This window comes from Oreochromis aureus, linkage group 3 (genome assembly GCF_013358895.1).
Source record: "Oreochromis aureus strain Israel breed Guangdong linkage group 3, ZZ_aureus, whole genome shotgun sequence".
NCBI classification, from domain to species: Eukaryota; Metazoa; Chordata; class Actinopteri; order Cichliformes; family Cichlidae; genus Oreochromis; species Oreochromis aureus.
Genome location: NC_052944.1, coordinates 60,196,326 through 60,216,153, shown reverse-complemented (window position 1 = coordinate 60,216,153; position 19,828 = coordinate 60,196,326).

Here is a 19,828-nt window from a genome sequence, read left to right as displayed (position 1 = left end):
AGAGAAAGAAAAAGCCCAACCCAAGTTATTTTGAACTTTGGTAAATAATTAATGACATGACGTGAAAACAGGATAAAGACATGTTGTGGAAAAGAGACAGAGATTAATAAAATGTGTGGTTCAATGCAGAGAAGTCTATTAACACAAGCATTCAGTCATAAACTGAAAAAACTCATGCTTATGTGTGATTGAGACTTGGCATTTTCTGACTCCCATCTCCAGAACCAGCACAGAGTCCTTCCTAAAGCTCTCCTTAAAGCCAGAGTTGGACATGAGCCACATTTACATTTTGCTGCCATCTACTGGTGAAACTGGTAGCACAGTAGCTGCTTTATAAATGGCAACAGTTGAACCTCCTTAACATCTCCACTGCTGTCAGTATAAAATGTGGTGAATACCTGGTCCTCTTTAGAATCCCAGTTCTTCCAGTTATCCAATCACAGTCAATTTTACTCACTAAAAAATGAAGCTCAGGGAGAAAATGCAAACTCCACACAGAAAGGCCAGATGGTAGATTTAAAGTGAGGTCATACTTCCTGTGAGGCAACAGTGCTAAGCACCGCACCCTCACGCTAGCCTATGAATATAATTGCATTCTTTACCTTAGCACCAACCATGTTAAAAGCAGCGTCAGGCGGTAAGCAGGTGAGTCTCACGGAAAATGCTGTGAACACTTGTGTACATGGTATATTTTTGTCTTTTATTCACCCCTCTAAGGTAGAGGGGCAATCAATTAGCAGTCTAGCATCCACAGTTAAAGATATCATGTTTAGATTTTGTGTGATGTAGATATGGAAAATTTTAATTCTGCTCAAATCATATGGGTAAAGATAATAAAATAGGCCATTTTAGTATGCAACACTCATAGGCCACAGGTCAGACATCAGCATAATGTAATAACGTCATAAAACTGCATGTTTTAGTTTAATTATTGCTCTTCAAATGGAGTTGTGCTCTGAGTGCTCATGTTATTATTTCACATGTACAGTTCAGATGCTTGGTGATTGTCTTTTTGGAGTATAATGAAACCCAAAGTTAATACAAACATTTTAAATGAGAAATAAGCTATTTTAAGAACTAAGCCGGCCCATAAAAGAGGGGAAATGAACAGAATTCTACTTAAAAATACTTAACAAAATATCATAACTCAAAAAAATGACCGGCCCAAATGACAGGCAGCTCCACTTACACAGTCAAGCAGTGTTGTTTGGCACACAAACATTAACCCTATTATGTGAACCTTTGAAAATCCACCTCAACAAAAGAAATTTTTGTTATTAGTCCTTTATTTATCCAGGTAAAAAATCATCATGGGAAGAAAAGTCATAAATGTGATAGAAAATCAACATTTTTAACTGCTGTGCAGTTGTACAATCAACTGCACTGAGGTGCAATTAAAAATGTTCCAAAATACACCAGAAGCACATAAACAGTACAGAGGTCAAGTTTAAGTTTTGGGTAGCACAACCGACCCTGGTATCTGTCAGTGAAAGTGGTCACATCAGGTATCCAGATAGATGAATTCTCTCTAAGATGCTTCTGTGGGGATGGACTCTGTTTTGGAGAAAGTCCTAAGTGGACATCAGATGAACTGTACTGTACAGGCTTGGGTGTAAGAAGGGGTTTATGCTTCTATAGTAAATCTTTGCTGTAGGTATGTCACAGCTGTATACCCTACAAATATAACTATACGTCCGCTGTTATGTTTATTGCCATGTTACCTTCTTCTTTAGTTCAGTTCAAATATGGTTGCCTCTGAAAAATAAACCAATAGAAAAATTATACACAACTTTTGACTCTAGATTTCTTATCTGTTTTCAGGAAGACGTTACTATGATCCATGATCATGTCCCATATTTGTTTATATCTACAGCTCCTTCCATTAGTGTGTGGTTTTGTGTGCACCCCTGTTTGCTGTTTGTTGTTAGATCAGAGCAATAGTCTTTGTAAATCATGAACTGTAAACACTCGACCACATTTTTGGGGTTGGTTTAAATGCAACAATCCAACATTCATCTTGTTCTTGACCAAAAAAAATATTAAAAACCATTTTATCTGGTGATACTCTCACATGTGAGAAAACTGCAAGGTCACCACACCAGTGCTGTGAAAGTTAACAGTCTGGAGAATCTTCTTTCCTTAGTTCTCGTTTGCTCCACATGTTATTACTGTGATGTGATTTCAGAGTTCAACCTCACAACTAAAGTGTGCAGTTTGCATTTTCTGCACTCAAATGGACTCCAGTCCACTAATACCACCTGTGGCAAACTGCCATAGCTTACAACCAGATTAACTTGTAACGCATCTGCACCTGCTCTGTCACCACATTTTAATACTCATGTCATGCACAATACATTTATAACTTTCATTCTTGTTTCTAACAAATAAACTATTAAATAGTGATTTATTCAGTTATCTCACATCATTTGGAACATGATGTTTTAGAGAGTAATATTTGGCTTGTGTTATCATGTTCTGTTGGCATAGACTGCTTTTGTTTTTGCTTAGGAAATAAATTCAATTTATCTAAATGCCTCTGAAATGATGAGGTGGTGTATTTTTATGTTTCATTTGTGTAACTATAGTTACCTGGAAGATTTTGGGCAAATATAGATGATTAATCAGCACAGCTGGAGAGAATTGCTAGTTACATACTGTCTGTATAAACTCAGTTAATTTAACAAACATTTGTGGAAGGATACAGCAATATAAATAAGAAATAAAGATCATTGAAACTGGCCTCAAATTGTGCTCTACCAAACAAATTCCCAAAAGCACCACAAGATGGCACTCCAACACAAGGAATGAAATCATCCTGTTCAGCGAGCAGGTCCTCCAACTAACCTCTGTACACCAGGAATACAGTTCCATAACGCCTCTGCTTAGTCACATAATGTTCTTGCTTTTGTATCCAGCTGTGAGGTCAGTTTTAACATTTAGGCAATCAATTGTTTAATCTGTTTCACACCTACACACATCATAAATTCATTTGGGATTTTCATAATAAAATTATTTGTGTTAGCCATTGTGTTTTTTATTGTACTCTTTATTAGTTTAATCTGTATTTGTGACAGAAAGGACCTGAGGCACATAACACTGCAGGCACATGAATATTTTATGTACAGTGTGTTCACTCTTGCTTCTACAGCTTTCCAGCAGCATTACTCCAGTGCAGCACAGCTCAGCGTCCTGCTCAAATAGGGCAGCATGATTACATGATGGAGATCACCTGTGTGGGTCACCCTACAGCTGAGCCACAAACCACACTCCACCACAGTAAATTAACTTAATTGATAAAACATACAAAAATAATAAAAAAAAAAATCTCAAATACTACTTTTATCAAATCTGTGTGTTTGTGCCTTCAAATTACAAAAATTTGTTGGCCTTTTCATTTAAGCACCTCCCACTAACTCACCCACTGTTCCCAGCACTGCTGAAGCCACCAGGCTTGAAACAAAACTCCAGCACACAGGAACATAGGTTTACATGGGTTTTCTGTTATTCATGTTATAACTGTTTGTAGATGCAAAGGGTTCATTCACACATCTACTTCCTAAACATTGCCATTTTCTTTGGATTGATTCCAGATCAGACTAAAGCTGCACAAACTGATTTGAGAGGTCAGAGTTTTCTTTTCCTCTCAAGACTCATTTCACTCTGCGATCAATAAACTTATTCTTATTGTCTTTCTGCTAAGGACTGAAAAAGAAATACAAAACACTGATACATCTTAAAACTTTATTTATAAAAACATGTTTCTAAACAAACAAACAAAAACAAATAAATGTTTTTGACAGTCACCAATACTTTTTATTTGGGGCAAACAGTCACTACTTCTACTCCTTGTATCTCTGTCATTCACTCACATGTATTCTGTGTTGTTTATACTGACTTTCATTCGTCTTCTCACCAGTGCATAACTCCACTTGCTCCCTGCTCTCACTAAAGATCACAGTGTTTGCAAAGTCATTTCACAACAGTCTCTGAATTTACAATTAACTTGAATTACAGAGAAATAATAAGGCAGTGCACGCTGGTAAAGACACTGACAGAATATTTTCTTGATCCAAAAACCAACAACACCACTAACAGCAAAAACTGAAAGACCAACTATGAGTCCAACAGATCTACCGTTTAGTAGTGATGGGTAGATGAGGCCTCGTGAAGCGTTTCAGCACATTCCCCAAACTGTATCGATACTGTGTCGACACAGTGTTGCTGTTTTGCTCCATACTGACACCTGCTGGACCTTAAATATCATTGCAGGCAACTTACTTCAGACTCACAACATCACACAATGTTGATTTTCATATAACTTTATTGTGTTCAAACACAACTGCACCACTGACAATGTTTTGAGATCAGCCATTTTTAACATACTGACAACATTCAGCCACAAATAAAGTCCTTTTCCAAAAACAAAATGAAAGTTAAATTTGTGTAATAAATGTTACTCATCCAATTTTAAAGGTGTGGTATTGTCAGACAGAATACCAAACATATCTTGATTGATAGTCACTAACAAACAGATCAAACCATCAGATGGCCGGATGTGAACTCTTCTATCTGGTTTCCATATATGGAAACCAGATCGAAAAGGAAAGGAAGAGGACTTTATTTGTGGCTGAATGTTGTCAGTATGTTAAAAATGGCTGATCTCAAAACATTGTCAGTGGTGCAGTTGTGTTTGAACACAAAGTTATTTGAAAATCAACATTGTGTAAACATTCATTAATACAACAGGGAGCACCTCATGAAAACTATAAAGGATACTTTTTCTAGACTTTAGGAAATTGATTGGCAAAACAAAAAAATATATGTTGTGTAAACTTTAGGAATTACATTGGTAGAATGATAAAATATGAGTTGAGAAAAAGCACAGTTATTAGTCTTGTAAACACAAAAACATTAATTGAAGCAACTTTTCTCCTAAATTTGAAATCATAAGTTATCCATCAGAACCTAAAAAAGTAAATGCAGTGGGTTGCTTTGAGTTTTTACGTTTTCGCAACAATTTTTTTTTACAGTGCACTGAAACAAAGACAGACACTATTACCTTATTTGCAGTTAAAAAGATCAAAATGATCCCACACAGCAGAAACATTTCTTTTTCTTTCGGGCTCCATTTTGTTATGGAGAGATGTGTATTTTTTTTTTTTTTAATCTTTGCGAGAGTAATTTCGTGTTTTTTTGGTGGCAACTCGTTCCGTTGACAGATGCGGATGCGGTACTTTTTAAACACAGTTTGGCGCGTTGGCAATGAGCGATACAGCAGCTGTATCGATCACGTGACTTTTTCGTAAAGCGACGCACGCACAGATACAGGCTTCGCTAGGTGAGCTTGATACATGCGTTGGTGCGTCAGTGTTGCAGGACCCATCACTAATTCCGATTCTGGAAAGAAAAATGATTAGAAGAGAGAAGTAGGGAGTAGAGTTCCGACGGACGCGTGTGTTTCTCATGGAAGTGTTGCAGGACCCATCACTACCGTTTAGGGTTGGGTGATTAGATGAATATATCGACTATCTCATCGTCGATAGTTTTTACAAGGGCGATTTATTTATTTATTTGCCCATGAGTAAGTTTGCTAATAATGATGGAGCTAACAGAAGCAGTCAACAGAAAAATAAAATCAATGCGCTGTTTTAACAGCACCCTCTTTCATCTGGGAGCAAATGCACCCTCCTCAGAGTGCCCCCAAATGCAGCGAGTCATTTACTCAAACTCATAACAGAAAGGCAGTAGCCTCAGAAAAAAACATTTGGATGGTGGACACGTACATGCTCATGCAAGTTAGTCATGTTTGAGTTCTTTGCTCGCACTATACGTCTGCACAAGCGGCAAACCGCTTTAGTTACATCCTTTGGTTTACCACTTTCATCCGGTTTAAAGCCAAAGAAATCCCAAACTGGCTACTTTTTTTGGCAATTAGTTCGTGTTTGCACTTTTTCTGTGTTGTAAATGTGCAAATCAGACTGCATGATTACAGCTGTCTCCAAATTCATACGCTGGGTTTGAAAACGATGCGTCAGGAGTTCGCTGTTCTCGCCAGCTCTAGCCGGCTACCTATCAGGCTGTTGGGTAACAGACGTCTCCAAAAACGTCCAAGCATTTAATATGCGATGTCTTGATAAACCGAGCAGACATTTACACAGCTACATTATCTCATGAAAATATCGCAAAACTTTATTTTGTGACCCAGAAAGAGTAATAAGAGTAATATTAAAACTAAGTAGTTGCCACCATTGTTGGAAACTGGGCCGCGCTATGAATTCTGGGATATGGTGGGCCACGCCCATCAAAAAGTCTGCGCATGCGCGAATGTATCATTCATCATCGATTATTGGACTTACGATTGCCGGTTGGAAAATTTTTACATACCGCCCAACCCTACTACCGTTCTCTCCCCCATCCTCCACTCTAACTCCTTTATACACAATTTACTTTTGCATTGTTACCTGTACCTATCTTCAGAACATCTGTCACTCTGAGTGTAAAACTTAATGATAAAAACCTGGAACAGTAGCAGGACTCACAGGTCAGCTATGAAGACCTTTCCATCTGCTGTCCTTGTTCAGAAGGAGACTGGTACTTTGAATTCCCATATTTTCTGTAGATCACAAAACCAAAAACAGCAACAAGGAGCACAGCAGAAACTGACAGACCAACTATCAGTCCAACAGATCCACTCTTCTCTCCCTCATCCTCCTGTCTGACCTGCAGATGAGAAGGAGGTGTGACGTGGCAGCTGTCAGGTAGGTGATGAGTAAAGAACATTAGAGAATCCATAATTCCAGTCAGTTTTTCAGTCACAGAAATAAATCCCCTTCAGAGAAACCCTGAAAAACAAATTTAGCACACGTTTCATGATAAACACGTCCTCAGATCATCTGTTTGTTCCTGTGCTGAGTGACACGCTGGGAATTTGGAGTAACAGAAGGAGACTCGGAGCTGAGGTGGAAAAGCTCTGAGATGTTTAAAACATGATTCATTTCAACAGGAGGTTAGTATGGATCCTGATCCTGCTGCTTATGTCTTCTGTAGATCAAAAAAGAAGCAACAGCAGCAACAAGAATCATAGCAGGAACTATCAGACCAGCTATCAGTCCAACAGATCCACTCTTCGCTCCTCCATCCTCCTTCCCTCCATCCTCTGTGCCTCCTCCTGTCTGAGCTGCAGGTGAGAAACAGGTGTGAGGTGTCAGCTGTCAGGTAGGTGATGAGTGAAGAACAGAACAGAATCCATTTCCTCTTCAAACTGCTGTAAGACATTATCTACTGCACTCTCATGTCACTCTCTGGAAGTAGTCCTGCTGTTTCCTGAGGAGGACAAACTAGTTCATTCTCAAATGTCAGAGTGACATCAGGGATCCTTGTGGATTGATCGTGGCAGTTGTTTGCTTCCAGGTCATTTCTGTCATTGTATTCAGCAGCAGGAGATTCAGAGTTTAGAAAACTCTCAGACATTTCGATCTGTGGTTCAGCAGGAGGAGGATGTGAGTCCTGATTACATTGTTTGTTTTCTATAGATCAAAATAAGAACAACAGCAGCAGAAAACACCACAGCAACAGCAACAATTGAAAGGCCAATGACGAGTCCAACAGATCCAGCATCCTTCCCTCCATCCTCTGTGTGTCCTCCTGTCTGACCTGCAGGTGAGAAACAGGTGTGAGGTGTCAGCTGTCAGGTAGGTGATGAGTGAAGAACAGAACAGAATCCATTTCCTCTTCAAACTGCTGTCAGACATTATCTACTGCACTCTGATCACATCACTCAGACCAGCTGCTTTCTACAAAGTCTCATCAACAACATCTTTAGAAACAAACATCAACAACCAGGAAGCAGCTTCACCTCTGATCACACACACACACAACTCTACTCACTCACCTTGTTCTTCTACCTTCAGGCTGATGCTGTTCAAAAGGTGAGGTGCCTGTTTGTTGTATCCAGCTTCACATTCATATGTTCCAGAATCGTTCATGGTGACATTCTGGAGAATCACTGAGAAATTTCCATTCTTCATCCATTTTGAATCCTTCAGCTTCACCCGACCTTTAAAAGAGGGATCCTGGAGGTGTTCCTGCAAATGACCATCTTTTAAGTAAATTACATAACCCTCATCTTTGGTCCACCTTAACAGTATGTCAGTAGCACCACTGGGACCGTAACACTCCAGAGTGGCATCTTCTCCTCGTGTGACTTTGACCTCTTTTTGGCCTACAGAAGGAAAAGTTGAGAAAAAAAGGAAGAAAATTAAGTAATACAGTTCTAACAAAATATTTAATTTCAATACAATAATTCAAACCGTCTTCTCACTTTAAACTGAACATATCACAAAACAGATGATAAGATGATGCAGAAAGAAAAATATGTGTGAGAGTTTATAAGTGAATAATGAAGCTTTACTGGTGACATATTCACATGTGTGCTAGATGTTTTTATGTTTTTAAAACAGTGATGACAGATGTTTGTCTGTAGATGAACGGATTAAAATATGTTGATTTTCCTTTTGGAAAACACCAGAGCTTATACAAAAGTAACAGTTCACAGACACAGGATGGAGCCTGGGAACTTTAAAGTTCTGTTTGTTAAACAGTGCTCGCCTAAACTGAACTGTGTGATTTCTGAACCATAATCAGCAAAACATTTGTTTGAGTTGGACTTTTTGCTCTACATGAATAAATCATTTCATGTCTCAGAAATGACAAATCATTACAACAGTGATTCTCAGCATTTACAAATTCATCAGTTAAAAGACTGATAACCAGTGTAAATGTTACAGTACCATCTGTGAACTATTAATTGGACTGTTTTATAGATCAGCTTCATGAGACTCTCAGTTTGGACAGAGTTTGGGGCATTTTGGGGCGATCGTGGCTCAAGAGTTGGGAGTTCGCCTTGTAATCAGAAGGTTGCCGGTTCGAGCCCCGGCTTGGACAGTCTCGGTCGTTGTGTCCTTGGGCAAGACACTTCACCCGTTGCCTACTGGTGTTGGTCAGAGGGCCCGGTGGCGCCAGTGTTCGGCAGCCTCGCCTCTGTCAGTGCGCCCCAGGGTGGCTGTGGCTACAATGTAGCTTGCCATCACCAGTGTGTGAATGTGTGCGTGGATGACTGGATATGTAAAGCGCTTTGGGGTCCTTAGGGACCAGTAAAGCGCCTATATAAAAACAGGCCATTTACCATTTACCATTTCAAACAGAAGCTGCCCCCACGTGCCAAGTCTATATGTTTGACTGAGTCCATGTAGTGGTCTCTTCTATTCATGGTTTGTATTAAATGTAGATGTAGCCACTGTGATGCACCCATTTGTTTTTAACTTGTTTTTCTTTTCACTGATAATTGTATTAAAAACAAATTTCCTCTTGCTTGAAAATCTAGGAAAGATTAATAAGTAATGTCTGCACAGATTTGAATCCCTGACTGGATGAATATCGAACAGCTCAATAATGAAAGGAAGTTTATAAAATGTGTTTATATTCACAAGCACAAGTCACAAAGTGCTATACAACAACAAAAACACAACATCAATAGAGAACCACGGAGCAAAATTTAAAACAAACAATAAAATGTCAGCAGAATGCCGGATTAAACAAACGTTTTTAGCTCTTTTTTAAAAGATACAAAGTCGGCTAAATGAAGCTGGAGTGGTACAGTGCTCGAGAACCTTGGTCCTACTGACTAAAAGGTTGAAAATCCCTCTGAAACACCCCTCTCTCTCTGTTAGCAAATGCCCTACCTACGAGACAGCCATATCTGCAATGCCATAGAACAAGCATAAGCTTTAGTTACACCTTTGTGTACAGTGGAGAGCCAACAGCGAAACAGCCATTTCTCTTAAGGTCCCATTGTATTCACTGCAGTGGAAAACAGCAATGAACATTATTATCTGGAGTCTCACCCACGATGTGACCACCATCTCAGCCCACCCCCAATTCCTACAGTCAGTTTAGATTTCTGGACTCATGTATCTTTTCATCACCATTCTGTTTTGATGCATGTTTTGACTCTTTTAATTTGGGTGACATTGATGGGTGTGAGGTTGTCCTCACAGCATAAATCACCACACTGCCTGTTATTTCTGCATGTTTCTAAAGCCTTGCTTAAGTGTTTGGTTTCTAGGATTCATTGTGGTGTAGTCTTATCTCTTTGAAGAGAAACCAAGAGGAGCAATATTGGGAATCGAATACTTGGAAAGACCAACTGAAAGCAGCTGCACTAAGGGCCTGGCAGGGCATTAAAAAGGAGGAAATGTGTTAATCTCCATGGGTTTAAGACTTCAGGCTGTCATTGCCAGCAAAGGGATTTCAACCAAGTATTAGAAATGAACATTTTACTTTCAATTATTTAATTTGTCCAATTACCTTTTTTTTTTTCCAGTCACTGAATTAAAGTTGAAAGTCTGCACTTCAACTGCATCTGTTGTTGCATTTAAAATTCATTGTGGGAATGTACACAACCAACATTAGAAACAAGTTGTCTCTGTCCAAATAATTATGGGTCTAATTTTATTGCAGTCAGTTTACAACCTGTTTCATGTACAGGACCAGAACACTCCTGTTTATTTCTGCTTAATTTCTTAGTTCTTACTTGGTTGTTTGGTTTCTTAGCTTCACTGTGGTGTCCTCTTTTTGAAGAGAAATACATAGTAGGCATATTAGGGATAAGATAGTGGGAAGTTCACATGTTCACGCTGTAATAATACAAGATGAGAGATGTCTCAATCTGTAGCTGGTGGCACATATGACATGCCAGTTTGCTACCTGTTTTCACCAACCGGTCGCAGCAGATGGCCCCGCCCCTCCCTGAGCCTGGCTCTGTCAGAGGTTTCTTCCTGTTAAAAGGGAGTTTTTCCTTCCCACTGTCGCCAAAGTGCTTGTTCATAGGGGGTCATATGATTGTTGGGTTTTTCTTTATTATTGCAAGGTCTACCTCACAATATAAAGTGCCCTGAGGTGACTGACGTTTTGATTTGGCGCTGTATAAATAAAAGTGAATTGAGCTGAATACATTCCTGAAGCCTAAGAAAAACAGACTCTACCTGTGAATAGTGGCATCTCAGAAAAATATAGTTTTAGAAAAACTAGAGGCAAAATCCACTGAAATGACATCAGGGGATGTGTAACATGTGTAGGGTAACATCAATCAGGCCTCCAGAGTGACACCCCAACTGGGACAAGTTGATCACCTCTCTGCTCACCGGACAGAGCACAGCAAGCAAGGGTCCAGAGCCTGGAGACCAGGCGACTACCTTACCAGTAGACCCCAGTATGTGAGGCTACGGACTGTGTGTCTGAGGTGGTAGTCTGTAACACGGAGGCCCCACAAGGAACAGTACTTGCCCCTTTTCTCTTCACCCTGTAAACAGAAGTTCTAAGACGACACCGACATTGGTTGGGTGTTGGAGGGAAACAAACCGGAATACAGGACGGTCATTATTGACTTCGTCAGCTGGTGTGAACAGAACCATCTTCGCATCAATGCCAGCAAGACGAAGGAGCTGGTGATTGACTTCAGCAAGAAGCCACCCCCTATTACACCAGTGAACATCCAGGGTTTGGACACTGAAACGGTGGAGGAGTACAAATACCTGGGTGTTCACCTCAATAACAAACTTGACTGATCCATGAACACAAATGCACTTTAAAAAAAAGGGTCCAAGTCGTCTCCACCTGCTACAGCGGCTGAGATCCTTCGAGGTGAACAGGACTTTTCTAAGGATGTTCTACGACACTGTGGTAGCGTCTGCTGTCTTTTATGCTGTGGTCTGCTGGAGTGGTGGAATGGCAGAGAGGGACAGGGGGAAACTCAACAAACTGGTCAGGAGGGCCAGCTCTGTCCTGGACTGCCCGCTGAAGTCCATCGAACAGGTTGGGGAGGAGAGGATGTTGTCTAAGCTAACATCCATCATGGACAGCTCGTTCAGCAGTAGACCTTTACACCCACAGTGTAGGAAGGAGCGCTCCTGCAGATCATTCTTACCAGCAGCTGTTAGACTCTATAATACAGTTTAACATTGTTATCCTACTCGTCATCTGTTTAATTTTTCTCTGTACACTGAATATTTTCATTAGGATCATCCACACATACCCTCACACTTATCTCTGTACATTTTTTTTTTTATCTGTTTGAATTTCAGTTGCTTATGTATATAGAACTATTTTCTGTGTTTTTTTATATTCCTCTCGCTATAAGAGCTGTGTAATGCCCACATTTCTCATTCGTGGGATAATAAAGGTTTATTCTATTCCATTGTCTCTGCTCCTCATTCCTGCCTACACCCTCCTCAGGAAACAAACCCCTTCAAGCACCCGGGTCATTAAAACATGGCCTGATGACGCGCTCCTCCAGCTACAGGACTGTTTTGATCTGACAGACTCATCCATATTTGAACAGCAGGACCTGCACTCCATCTGTGACTAAAAATTTCTTTGTTATAAAGATCATTTGCAGTCTGTCTTATTATGGCATTACTGAAGACAAATTGTAAGGCAGAAAATAATTAATTTTATAGATTTATAATACTATATTAATATTATTTATATTCCATCAAAATATAACAATAAGCATTAAGCTGTGACCGCTGTTTAGCATGCACTCTGTTTTTTGTTTGTTTGTTTGTTTAAATATGTCAGCAAAAAAGGTAAGGCTGCTGATGCTTGAATTTTTGACTTATAAATATAAGGAACACTACACGTTGGTATAAAAACCAGTGTGGATAAATGCTTTTTACTTTAATTTTATTATCATTATTATTATTAATAAACGGAGCTCCACCTCCATCTAGCCACATTTTTTAAACTCCCCGCTGACCTATTACTGGACATAGCTGACGTTTATACAAACCACGTGCAAACGGGACTTTCCTTCAAACCGCTCTGGGATGGAGCAGAGGCCTTCTGATTTTGTATTGATCGTGTCTCATATTTCTATAGCTAAAAAGTAGTTTCGCGGTAATTGTCTTCATAATGCCGTCACTCAGCTCTAAAACAAATCTACTGTTAAATCCGGAAGTTCACTTAAATTTTACTCAGCAGCTCCGCCATTACATGAAGTGAAAATGAAACATAACTGTGACTTAAACAATCTCTCACAGTAATTACATAGAGCCCACTTCATGTGACCTTTTACTACCCCGCAGACTGGTTAAACGCTGGTTACCTTCACAGTCAAGATGTCCCAGCAGATGGAAGATAAATACTCCCGTCAGGACAGCCATGGTCGCCAAGCCGGGCATCACAGTCGGAAGGCGCTCTATAACAAAATGTGTTACCAAAAGTTTACGTGTTTGTTTTGCTATTTACAACGGAGCGTTACGGATGTTACATGTTGCTATCAAATCAACATGCCAGGTGAAAGGCAGGCTTCTTTTGGACTGCCTGTTAGTATGCTAACGCAGTTACCTCAACTGAAGAAGTAGAAAGCTCATCGAGGCGCTTCCATGAGAAACACACGCGTCCGTCGGAACTCTACTCCCTACTTCTCTCTTCTAATCATTTTTCTGACTGCTTCTGTTAGCTCCATCATTATTAGCAAACTTACTCATGGGCAAATAAATAAATAAATCGCCCTTGTAAAAACTATCGACGATGAGATAGTCGATATATTCGTCTAATCACCCAACCCTAAACGGTAGTGATGGGTCCAGCAACACTGACGCACCAACGCATGTATCAAGTCACGTGATCGATACAGCTGCTGTATCGCTCATTGCCAACGCGCCAAACTGTGTTTAAAAAGTACCGCATCCGCATCTGTCAACGGAACGAGTCGCCACCAAAAAAACACGAAATTACTCTCGCAAAGATTAAAAAAAAAAAAAATAATACACATCTCTCCATAACAAAATGGAGCCCGAAAGAAAAAGAAATGTTTCTGCTGTGTGGGATCATTTTGATCTTTTAACTGCAAATAAGGTAATAGTTTGTCTGTCTTTATTTCAGTGTAATCTATCAGAATAGGAAAAACAGCAATGTGAGTTGAAGTGTAAATTATTTATTTCATTTTATGCAGGTTAAATGTCTCATCTGTTCTGCGGTGCTTTCTTACACAAACAAAAGCACCTCCTCAGTGTTTAGGCATTACAGAGCCAAAAAAGAAAATGAGGAGACAAACACACTGAGAATGAACACAGGTCAGCCTATATTGACACTGAACAGCTTTATCATCATTTTTTTTTTTTATTAATATGTGTTTTATTATTTTGAAATCAAACAGCCTGAACTCTGTTCTGGACCAGGCAGTCCTGAATTTTATTATAAAGGACTGCCAACCCCTTAGTATTGTGGAGAGTGTCGGAGAGAAACATTCCAAGATCAGAGGATCCTTTAACGTACTGGGGGAATAGCAAGACATCTTATCAGAACTTTTTCCACCTGGCTTTACAGTTTTTGTGTACCCCAGCTTCATCTGTGCCTGTGAGTTTTACAAATCTGAGGAAATGGTGTCAAAAAAATGCAATAGACTGAATGCAAAAACATTGGATAAACTTATTTTTCTGAATAGAATTTTATAATAAACTCTGAGTCAAATGGGCAATATTACATTCACAATACTTTCATTTTAATTTTCACTTAATGTCATTCACAATATATTTTATAGATGTCTACAATATTTGAAATGTAAAAGATATAAAATGATTCCATGGAAAGTACAATACCTTAGTGTACAAGTATGACTAGGTCATTGAATCAGTGTCTGTTGTGAGTCTCAAGTAAGTTGCCTGCAATGATATTTAAGGTCCAGCAGGTGTCAGTATGGAGCAAAACAGCAACACTGTGTCGACACAGTATCGATACAGTTTGGGGAATGCGCTGAAACGCTTCACGAGGCGTCATCTACCCATCACTAATCGGAATCTCGATGTTGATGTTTTGATGCTATGTCGAGCTTCACAAAAGCAAATGTTTTGAAACTCTACTCCGAGAGCCTCTTTCGAAACGCCCACGACTGACTACGTGTAGTGATGTGTCGTCGCGAACGAAACGGCTCTTAGAGCCGACTCTTTGAAGTGAACGACGCAAGCCGGTTCCGTATTGGGAGCCGTGTGTTTTTTTCGTTTTTCTTTCTCTCGCACTTTTTTTCCGCTTCACTCCACACGTGAGCCTTGTGCTTTGCGCTGGGAAGAGGGGGGAGGGGCGGTAGTTACACTCGCAATAGCACAGGAACAGAGCCGGATTTATAACTTATATTTAATTGTGTTGTGGTTTGTAGTGTTTTGTGTTGTTTCAAGGAAAAAGCTGAAAATTTAAATAGTTAAAAGTTGAAATGTAAATAGTTGGTTTTTGTATTATATGATTTATTTATCACATTTTATGTAGAGTGAATAAATAAAAGTATATTTACATTTTATGTAGAGTGAATAAATAAAAGTATATTTACGGTGGCCCCTAGAGACAAAGCACGTACAAACTCCAAAACATGTACAAAACACAACAGAAGTGCTTCAGGATGCTAGGGGCAGTGTTGAGCTTTTGTTACCTAGTGGCTACACAAGCCAGGAAGTACCAACAACCGGATTTGGTGTGTGGTAGTAACTAGAGATGGACCGATCCGATATCACGTATCGGTATCGGTCCGATACTGACGTAAATTACTGGATCGGATATCGGAGAGAAATAAAAAATGTAATCCGATCCATTAAATATCAAAAAAGCGCCTCACAAAACTCGCGACACGGCGTAACTCAGCCCATAAACGTAGCACGTCACAGCAGTATGTGTCACGTGATAGAGCAGCTGTGTGTATTTGTAGCTTCACTACCAAACCAGCATTTCATCTCCGAGGAAGTGATCCCAGAGAGAAGTAAAGCAAGTGTGTAAGTTCATCTCTGAATGTTTGTAAAGCATTCCCACGTTAAGCTTAACAGCCGCTTCTCTCTCCCTCCCTCTCTTGCTGCTACTTCAATCATGAAACTGCTTAATGATCAGCTGATCAGCTTTTCTGTCGCGACTCCGTCTCTCTTCTTTGTTTTTGGCCCACTTTGCACCAGAAAGAGGAAACCAGCGGCTGAACAACAGCAGCACGTTTAAGCTTGACAAGCTGTTGTTAGAATTTATTTACGTTCTACACCAGGATCCTTTTCTACGTAGCTGACGGCTGGTAACAGTGCAGGGGCGGATCTAGCAAAGTTAAGCCAGGGGGGTCGATAGGGCATGAACAGGGAAAAGACACACTTTTCTTTCTTATTCTCATTTAAAATGTCTAGCTTTTAATAAATAATTGTCTGAATCTTACACCCAAAGTTTTAATCTTATGTAAAATATATAGAAGTCCATTACAGTATATAGTAGCTATTAAGTCTAATATACCCTAGTAAGCTATAGTACTTTTTCCTTTGGGAAGATACCATCTGTGCAGTCTGCGATTCTGTAGAAGAAAGATGTTGAATCTATTTAAGTATTCTTGAAAAATAATTTATTTCTGTGCATCTTTTTTGTTCACACTGCGTCAAATTAAAGTTGATTACGTCGATTAAGCATCATGAGGTGGAGGGTGGGGGGTGGTTCCCTATTTTTTTTTTTTTTTTTTTTTTTTTGCTGGAAGTTTGCAACCCTATTAGTTAGGTTGCTTAATATTTCTGCTAAGTACTCTTTAAAATACCAGAATAGGAAGGATGGAGTAGGTTTAAGTTTATTCTTATTCTTATTTGATCAGTATTGCTGAACTATGAAATATTTTGGGTGCAGTGTATTTTTTTTACATACAGGTATAACAGAATAGCTTTAGTGTTGTTGTTTATTTAAACTTGAATATGAACTTATACAAAATGCAACAAGATATTAAAAAAACAGTTTTATTGATTAAAAAACACTATATCGGATTAATATCGGTATCGGCAGATATCCAAATTTATGACATCGGTATCGGTATCGGACATAAAAAAGTGGTATCGTGCCATCTCTAGTAGTAACAGGTAAATGAACATTTTTTTAAATTATTTTAATATATATGAGTGTTTGTGTGTAAATACACAAACAATACACATATGCTTTCAATTGTGTAATTTAAGTGATCTAGGTAGCTCTGTTTTGGAAGTTCAGTTAACGCTAGAAATGTGTTTTGGAGTTTGTACGTGTTTTGGAGTTTGTACGTGCTTTTTGGAGTTTGTACATGCTTTGTCTCTAGGGGCCACCGTATTTAATTATATATAAACATATATAAATAAAACCACTTTTTTTTTTACATTAGTAATTCCTTTTGTGTATAATTTTATATTGTTGTTAATAATAAATTAATTAAAGCAACAAAACAACCTGAAGAGCCAGTTGGGAGCCGAAAGAGCCGGCTCTTTTTAGTGAACCGAGCCGAAACAGACGGTTCTCCAAAAAGAGCCGGAAATCCCATCACTAACGACGTGACCACGACTAAACGCCAATGACTGTGGCTGTGTCCCAATTCAGGGTATGCACGCTTGAAGTACGCATTTCAAGTGCGATTACGTCACCGCCACGTGACGACGGCTGTCCCAATTCAAAGTGTACTTCAAATGCATACTCCAAATGCGCCGTCGATTTCCCCAAATATCAAGCGTGGTCTGGTGCGCGCTTCTTGGTCCCATATATCCCACAATCCATAGCGCGGCGGTGGGTGTGGATAATTTTGCCGCAAAATACGGCAGAAGGGAGCGGCTGAAGAGTGAACTGTCAAAAGTAAGTACTGGATATGATGTCACTTATTTATGTGCGAATGTTTAAGAACATTAGATGGCGGCGCACACGGGTGCAGCGGCTCTTAGCTCTCCAGTTTGGTGCTCGTTTTTACTTTTACTGTGTATATTTTTAAATGTTTGTAACGCCGCCATCTCTTACAGTCGCCAGAACCTAATTGACCTAGGTTTCAAATATAGTTTGTCTGTTTCTGGCGAATATCAGCGAACACACAACATCCTGGAGGAGATAGCGAGACCGCCAGGGTCACCGTGGATGGTCTGCCCGCCCAGCAAGCGTAGGAGGCGACGGAGGGAGAGAAAGCAGAAGAGGGGATGCCGGTCGGGCTCAGATGCTAGGCTACGCAAACAACCACACCGGCCAGCACTTCCGAGCCTTTTCGTATCGAACGCCAGATCCATCACCCACAAATTGGACGAATTGGAGCTACAGATAGCCACCACGAGCTTTGCACGCAACTGCAGCATTATTCTTATTACGGAGTCGTGGCTTCACCCGCTGATTCCCGACGCTGCAGTCGAGTTAGCAGGCCGCACGCTACATCGGCACGACAGAAACAGCAACTCAGGTAAAAGCAGAGCAGGGGGGCTATGTGTTTACGTGCATAACGAGTGGTGTTGCAGATCATCTGCAGAGGAATGGCTTATTTGAAGAGTTTCAGTCAGGTTTCAGAGCTCATCACAGCACAGAAACAGCTTTAGTGAAGGTTACAAATGATCTTCTTATGGCCTCTGACAGTGGACTCATCTCTGTGCTTGTCCTGCTAGACCAGGGGTCGGCAACCTGCGGCTCCGGAGCCGCATGCGGCTCTTTAGTCCTTATACTGCGGCTCCGCGTGGTTTGGGCAAATAAATTAGAAGTATTTAGCGGAAGTGTATTTTATTTATGTTAGTTCTTTTTAACTCGTAGTTCTAAATTGGAAGATTATTGTGATATTGAAATATAAAAATAAAATTATATTCTGTTATTTTTTCATCGCTCAAAATAAGAGTCACACTCATGAAGCCGGTATACCTACCAAACGCCGTGCATTTATCGAGACTTTCAACCCCAGGTAGGCCAATTATGGATCTTCGGATCCACATTATGTCAGCAGCTGTTCTCCACCGTGAACTATGTTAAAGACAAACACCGCTCACACCTGACAGATGACGGCTTACAGTCCTGCGTAAACTGACTTCGTATAGCCCCAATTTGCGGACTCTGTGCGCAGAGGTTCAGGAGCAGAAGTCCCATTGTAAACAAATCACGGCAGACCCGACGATGTTTACATGAGCATGCTTTTCAGCATCTCTTTATTGAGCACTTTTCACACACGGTTGCTGTACGCATACAGCCGGCTGTAGCTTTTCAGCTCAGAGCCCGACATACACCACCAACAACACAACAGCGCAGATAGCGCAGACGTAAAAAGCGAGGCGTGATTGCGGGTGTCGCTCAGGTGCGTCCGCCTCCCCTGCAGCGGTGCTGCAGACCACGCCCGCCGCGACGCATTAACCAGGTAAAATACATATTTAGGCAGAATTTTGCAAATATCTATTTTTCATTTTTCAGCAGCATAGTGCTTTTTTCCAATTATTTTTAAGAGTCATGTCAAGGCTCCAACAGCCCAAAGGCGATATATAAGGGTATGCTAACAGTTTTTGTTTGCTACATGGATCATTTTAGTTCAGGTTGGTGTCTTTCCTTTTGTTATATTTCTTTAAGAGTTCAAAATGTGTTGATTACATAAATATAATTTAATTTTCTCTGTAGCACTTCATGGATTTCATAAGCAGCACACCTTAGTTGTTCACACAAAGCATAAAGATAAAAAACAATATATACAGTGTTATCTTCATTTTAGATGTCAAAAAGTATTTGCGGCTCCCAGTGTTTTCTTTTGCGTGGAAACCGGGTCCAAGTGGCTCTTTGGGTGTAAAAGGTTGCAGACCCCTGTGCTAGACCTTAGTGCTGCGTTTGATACTGTGTGGTTTTTTCCTATATTTCTAACATGCCAGTTTGCTTTGTTGTGATTTATTATTAATCAGACCCAAATTTGTTTTAAATGACAAATTTATTTAAGACGGAGTGATTTATGTTAGTCTGTGATAGTATGTGTTAACATCCGCTCATAGATCCTACCTGCCGGATCTTCTTTTCATTGATGTTGTTGTTA